The sequence below is a fragment of the Pinus tabuliformis genome, chromosome X (assembly GCF_031772625.1).
Source record: "Pinus tabuliformis cultivar Carrire ecotype Pingquan chromosome X, CPIR1, whole genome shotgun sequence".
NCBI classification, from domain to species: Eukaryota; Viridiplantae; Streptophyta; class Pinopsida; order Pinales; family Pinaceae; genus Pinus; species Pinus tabuliformis.
The window spans coordinates 1651253523-1651261428 of NC_142308.1; positions in this window are offsets into that span (position 1 = coordinate 1651253523).

Consider the following 7906-nt stretch of genomic DNA (forward strand, 5'->3'; position numbering starts at 1 on the left):
CAGGGGTGACCCAATCCAAGCTCCCTCTTAATAAGGGACTCTCATTTTTCATAAGCAACTTCTTCTTCGTGGGTCCTTCAGTTGTTTCATCAATTTCTTTCCTTGATGTCATGAAATTTAGTTGAGATTCTTCTTTGTAGGGCATCAACCATCGATCACTTTCCTTCTTGGTTTGTCATGTCATTCCTTTCTTCATGGAAAGTGGCCTTCTTGTTACATATCTGGAACCTTCGTCATGTGGCTACTTTTTCCTCATCATGTTTATTTCAGGAGTTTGCATCCACCACATGAATTCTAGTTGTACTTGTACTTACAATTCTTGTTCTAGTAGCCCTGCATGAACTCATCTAGATATTATTCAGAAAATCATAACATTAAATCAAATCATACCTTTTGGGATGGCTCTTCCTCACGACATCTTCCTGTAGGTATCAAAATCTTGCATACATGTTGACATATCTCCCAAAGATATCTTATTGTCAAGGGTCTTCATCTTTTTAGAATTTTATTAGAGTCTTCATCACCTTCCGGGTGATTTCCTAGTCAAATCTTCTTGGTTTTTTGGATGTTGATCGCCTTCATCATGGTTTCATATCTCACGATCTCTTCCTTCCTCACACATTCCTTTCCCAGGAGCTTTCAATCAGAGTTTCTTAATTGTAGTCAACCTCCACATACTTCATATGAGGACTTATTATGTTGATTTCATCTAGTGTGACTTTTATGCCTTCCTCCATCCTTTCGGAGGAGGAGATCCTTTTTTATCATGCTTATTATGATAGAAATAATGATCCATGTTACCTGCTACCATATGACATGAAATTATAATATTAAACATAAGCACACATACCATATTTTACCTTTAGGTCATTTAGGCTTCTTCCATCAGCTTCCTTGATTGAAAAGATCTGCAATCCCTTGATATGCTTCATTTTTCATGTCATCACACCATCATCCCATGAATTCCATAAGTTGGAGTTCCTGATGAAACACATGCTTCTTCTCTAGATTACTGAACCCTCCGATGAGGATTCTATCAGAGAATATTGAGGATCTTGCATATCCCCATTAGGCAAATGTTTCCTTTTTGACTTGATGTATGGTGAGCTTTGTCCTAGATGACTCCTTCCTTTCCTTCAATGTCCATTGAGGTTCCCAAGAGCTATATCCTTCATGTTTGTCTACCATTGATTTTGTCCTTCATGATTCCCATGGTGATGTCACGAGCTCTTGTTTCTAATGCTTCCATGATGCCACGGTGTATCTTATTATCATGGTCATATCTATAACCGAAGCTTATGATAGGACCCTTTTGTGAGGGATACCATCTCAATCATAGTAGAGGTTTGTTACTCCCTCCTTCATTGGCCCTTTTCTTCATATTCCTCCATCTTTCCGGTGATATGAGCTTCTTTCCATAATCTTTCCATAGCATTAAATCTTATCTATACTATTCTTTCTTGTTTGAGGCCCAAACTTTCCTTTCCTTTCTGCATATGATTGAGTCCTTTAATCTTCAGCACTTTTTCCCTCTACTTGTCTCTCTTTTTTTTTATAACCTCTCCCAAATCTCCCAATTGAGATCGTATGAAGATATTCCTTCATTCTTTGATACCTTCAATCAGGTCTAAGTGATATGACCTTCTTCACTGTACTTCAGTGAGTATATCTTGTAGTATTTCATATATCTCTTTTATGTCTCCTTTCTTGCTACATAGGGAGGGGAGGACCTTAAGAGTTCCCTTCCATGAATTCAAAGGAGACCTTGATATGTTCACTGAATTCTCTTATCTATGAGTATTATGACAATCCTCCTTATTCCATGCAAGGACCTTTGACGACCCATCCAACTTATAGTCTCCTTGCAATTACGAAGTCATTTTACCAGATTCATTAATGAAAAATACTTACTTGGTATGTGAAGATAGAATCTTCACGTTGATCATGTTGATGATGGTTGAAGAAGATGTATTAGGGCTTCTTCTTGTATGATCTTCTTTCAAATGAGAAAGCCTTTCCTCAATAGAAAAGGTTGCTCCTTTTGATGAGGATGATTTGTTGCTTCCTCGGATGATCTTCTTTTAGGGCAAGGAGATGATCCTTGCTTGTTTTTATAACCTTGAAGATGATAATGCCTTCTTGCCTTCAATATGCTTTGCCTTCTTTTGTAGTGTATATCAGGACTGCTTCTAGGATTTCAATCTGTTCCAAGATGATGTGATCTTCGTTTTTGAGGTCCTTTGAGTTACTTTGCTTTGTAGACATCTTGATGAGAATCTTGGTGGTATTTTGATGATGTTTGTGGAGACACAAGTTCTTATTGTTGTAGACTGCTTCTTTGATCTAGTGCTTGATCCTTGAATGTCTCTTTGTTTCCCTTCCTTTGACTTCATCACCTTAGCTTTGATACCATGTTGAAGAATCTAGGACAAATTAAGTTAATGAGATTCTTCTTGACATGATAACTATTTATGAGGTGTTTTTAAATTTTTTCTTACTAGCACAATCTTTAACATAGAGTGTGTCTTCTTAGATCATCAAATAGCTATCAAAAAAAAAGAGACAAGGACACAAGATGTTGGCTTTCTGCTAGGGCCAAAACCTCTCACTCTTGGAGAGGAAAACCAGCACAAAATTATTCTTATAAAGATTCCAATTGATGAATACCAAGACCATGACCCTTGACCTATTAGGCCACTCCAAGACCAAGACACCAATCCTCTTCTTTTTCATTGTTGAGATCATCTTCATCACTGCTTCTTCACCGAGGTCATCATTATTACGTTACAATTGTACCATTGCTGCACCTTCACCTAGATGATTGCTACACTCTCATTGAGATCATCACCATGTCAACGAGGACTCTATATGAATGAGAGCTACACCGAGATCTACATATGTATCATGACCTTATCACTGTGTCCTCATTATGATTATCATTATGCCACGATCATGAATACGTTTAGAATGGATGACGAGATAGAGTGTGTTACTGTGGGATCATCACAACTATGCCAAGACTGTGTTTTTCTTCTTGCACTAAGGTCTTCTTCAACATAGATATGCCAAGACTATTATTGTATTTTCTCCATCATTGATTAGGTCAAGAGTGTATTATTGAGATCCTTCTCCTTACATCTATGCATATACTGTGACTGTACTTAGTATACTGAGACCTTCATCATTAAGATTGCACTATGGACAATGATCACTAAGACTGCACCAAGGTATCTGCATACTGCACCATAGACTGACTTCTAAAGTTTCATCATTGTGGCATTCAAGACGCTTTTCTTGTGACAATCCTCCGAAACTTCATGAGAACCCGAGAATTTTGTCACTGTAATTACTTACTGTAATTACCCGAAGTAGCAAAGATGTCCAAGATTCCTGAGCCTTACTGTACCTATCCGAAATTATAGTGGAATCTAAGTTACTATTCCTCCTTTTTTCGTAGACCCTAGCGAGGTATATATAGTAGTTTGTCCTCCATATTTAGTTGACATGAACCAACGAAGAGGTGTGTCATTTCAAGTGAGCCGACATGACTGCTTTTTATTCATTTTGTAGGACGACACGATGAAGAGGGTTGTGCTTGTCATTTGGAGGGCTTCTTGATCTGGATTTAAACAGGAATGCAACAAATTACAGAGATAACCATAAACACATAGATGCAGCGAAAATAATACTTCATTTCATTAATGTAAAATACTGAAATATGCTTACAAATAGCAATGGAAATAAACCAGCTATGGCAATGGTAGCTTATCTCTGAGAAGAGATGTGGCGGCTACATGCCTCTGAACTATGTTACAATGACGCTCGAAGGCCTATTTATTATTGAGAAACAATGGAAAACCATAAAACATCCAAAAACCTAACCCTAGAAGATGAAACACTAAACTGTGGGCCCCATTTGTGTAAATTAGTACATCAACTTCCCAGGGTCATAACTTTGGCATACGATCTCCATTTGACGCACACAATATCTCGTTAGAAATATCTATCCGAGAACTACAACTTTGGGAAGAGTAACATCGGTCCATGGACCCATGTTACTCCCAATTTTCCCAAAAAATGTCGTTTAGGGCCTTAAAACAGCTCTGGAAGTTCAGGACCCGAAAAACTGCTAAAAATAGTAAACTGTGCTACAATTAAGGAAACTGAAAAGTTGAAAGAAACAATGGTGGGGGTCCAAGTGGACTTAGCAAGTGGCCACCAATATCCACCTGGATCATTCCTCCCCCCTTAGGAAGCAATGGTCCCCATTGCATTGAGTTCCTCCATGAGATGAGGAAACTTATGTTGAACTTGGTCCCTGGTGAGCCACTTGCCCTGGTGAAGGAGTTGGCCTACTTTGACAACTCGATACAATTGGATATTCTACTAGTGAGTGTGCTTGATCTATGTGTCCATGATCCGATCAGTTGCAGCTTGTTCCATGCAATCTGGATTTAACTCTGTGGGTGTGAGCTGTTCTGCAATGTCGAATGTGTCTAGTAATAGTGGAAAGTATGGCCGAAGGCGATCCACATTGAACATTGGGTGCATGCCAAGGAATGGGGGAATGTCGAGCTCAAATGCATTGTCTCCCACAACCTTGGTAATGGTGTAAGGACCATGTCAGAGTGGTCTAAGTTTCTGATAGGCTCCGCTAAGGCGTTCCTTTTTCAAATGCAACCAGACTTTGTCGCCCACCTAAAACTTGTGTAGCACCTGATGTTGATCATGTTGCTGCTTGTACTTGGCATTTGATTTCTCCAGAATGTCATGGACCTGCTGGCGAATATGTTGGATGTGCTCAATGAAGCTGTTTGCCTTATCTGTTTCGGACTGGACATGAGCCGAATCTACGTGAGTCGCTGCAAATGGCATGGCCACATCAATGGGACATAGTGGCTGGAATCCCAAGCCCACCTGAAAAGGGTTGTGGCCAGTCGAGCTGTGGAGAGCCCGGTTATAGTTGTGTTGAACATAGGGGAGGCTCTCATCCCATTTGCATGGATGCTTTGAGTTGTACATGCGCAAAATGTGTACGATCATCCTATTGACAACCTCTGTGTGGCCATCAGTTTGAGGATGGAAGGTTGTGGACTAAGTGAGTTTGGTGTCGAGCATCGACCAGAGACTGGACCAAAATGTACTAAGGAACTTGCTGTCCCGATCTGAGATGATAGACTGTGGGATCCAAAAGTGTATCCACACTCGTTCACAGAAGAGTTTAGCAGTGGCTTCTGCTGTGATATTCTTCTTGCAAGTAGCCATAATGGCCATCTTCGAGAACCTTTCGACAACCACAAAAACACAGTCATTTCCATGCTTAGTGGAAGGAAGGCCTAACATGTAATCCATGGAGATGGATTCCCAAGGTCGACTAGGGGTAGGTAGCGGGGTATAGAGGCCTTGCTTATTGATGGTCAGTTTGGCAATGGCGCAGGTAGTGCATGATCTGATGTACTTCTCGACATCCCATCAAAGATTCGGCCAATAGAAATACTTCTGCAGTACTGCCACCATTTTCTCGACCACGAGATGTCCAGCAGCCCGACTGTAGTGTGCTTCCCAAATCATCTTGGCACGCTCGCTTGAAGGAACACAAAGGTGACCCAGGTGGCATAACAGGGCATCTGGAGGTGAAAATCTGGGACATGCTGACCCTCCAAGAGTGTCTGGTATGTGTGGCCGAATTCTGGGTCACTTTTGTAGAGAAGTGGCCAATCAGAAGTCTCATTGCCCACAAGAGTTGAGCACCATGGTTAACGCCATGATATGTGGTCAACTGAGGCAATCTGCAACATTATTGGTGCTACCCTTCTTATACTTGATATTCAAATGGAACTGTTGCAGGTATGTGGACCATTTCTGATGGCGATCATTCTGCAATTTCCTTTGGGTCTGTATGAACTGTAGGGGTCAGTGGTCTGTGTGGATGATCGTTTCCTTCCCCAAAATGTAATGCTTCCATTGTCGGCAGGCCTGCATAATGGAATACATCTCTTTGTCATAAGTGGGATACTTCCGGACTGTGTCTGAAAGTGTCTCACTGTGATATGCCACTGGATGCCCGTGTTGAGTAAGGACTGCCCCAATAGCATAGTCAGAGGCATTTATCTCGACCTCAAATGGTTGTTGCAAGTCTAGTAATCCGAGCACTGGTGCCCTGCAGAGGCGATCTTTCAACTCTATGAATGCCTTCTGTTGAGATTCAGACCAAAAGAATTTTGATTTCGCTCCTCCCTTGGTGACTTGACTCAAGGGCCAAGTGATATGAGAAAATCCCAACATGAACCTGCGGTAGAAGTTGGCAAGACCTAGAAAGCTGCAGAGCTCTATCATAATGGTTGGAGATGGCCAATATTGAATGACTTGGATCTTGGATGGATCCACATGCACCCCCTGTTCATCAATAATGTATCCCATATACTGAACCTAGGTCATGCCAAAAGTGTATTTCTCCAAATTTGCACATAACATGTGTTGCCACAGTGTTTGGAGAACTTATCGGATGTGGTGGAGGTTCTCTTCCCAACTCTGGCTGAAGATCAAGATGTCATCCAAGTATACCACTACAAATGAGTTGGTGAATGGCCACAAGATGTCTTCCATTAGCCTCATGAAGGTTACAGGAGCATTTGTCAATCCGAAAGGCATAACCAACCATTCGAAAAGGCCCTCCTTGGCTTTGAAGGCAGTCTTCCACACATCGGAGGGTTTGATTGGTACCTGGTGATATCGTGACTTCAAATCGATCTGGCTGAAATATTTTTCCCCCTTAAGTTGGTCCAAGAGGTCATCAATCCATGGGATCGGGTACCTATTACGGACAGTGATCTTGTTCAGTGCCCGATAGTCAATACAGAGTCTCCAAGTCCCATCCTTCTTCTGTACCAACACATCAAGCTCCCACAGGGTGATGAACTTGGACGGATGTGACCTTTCTGCAGCAGCTCCTAAATTTTCCTCTTGATTTCATCATTCTCCAGAACGAAGCGTCGATAGATTGGTCCATTGGGCAGCGACGCACCTGGGGTCAGATCGATGGAGTGCTTGACCTGACAGTGCAGAGGAACCGCTGCAGGGGAGGTGAAGATGTCCTCGTACTCCTCCATGACCTTGTCCATCTGTAGTTGTCATGCGGAGGGACCCTATCTGGAGGTCGTGGCCACCGTCTTCTTCTTTCCTTGAGGGCGCATCATCAGGAAAACAACTTTCCTGGTTTTGGAAACGAGCTTACTGCATTGTTTTACAGTAATCAAAGAGATGGCGGTAGGCGGTGCTACCTCCGATATCCTATACAAATTATTTCCCAAAGTAACAATAACAGCACAGGGCCTTGATTCATACATAGCATGTCGCTTCCACAAGTATGGTTGTCCTAATAATACATCACAAACTTCAAGGGGAGAAATGTCACACAATACCTCATTCGTGAAGGCTTGATGTTGTATGGAAGGTGACACTGCTGGCTCACGTGAAGATCCTGTCCTTGGTGAAGCCACCCGATGGTGTATGGTTGTGGATGTGCTGTGGTCGGTAAGCCCAGTCGCTTCACGACCTCTGTCGAAATGAGGTTCTTTTGGCTCCTGCTGTCAACAATGAACTGTAGCGGGGAGCCCTTTACCCACATCTAGGAGTGGAAGAGATGCTCCTCCTCCTCTGGATCTTCGGGTCCCTCCTTTTGGATCTTCGTGGTGGCAACGGTGGTGTTGGGCTCCGCATCGATAATCTGCGTCCCTTTGTCATTCCCCTTGTCGGGTTCTGACTTAGAGTCAAAACATGCATCTGATTCTGAAACCTTTAGGTCAACCACCAGTGACTGCTTGGCCCGACACTCACTTGCGTTGTGAGTGGAACTCTTATGGAACTCATACCACTTTCATGTGTCCTTTTTCAGCTTCACGACGTT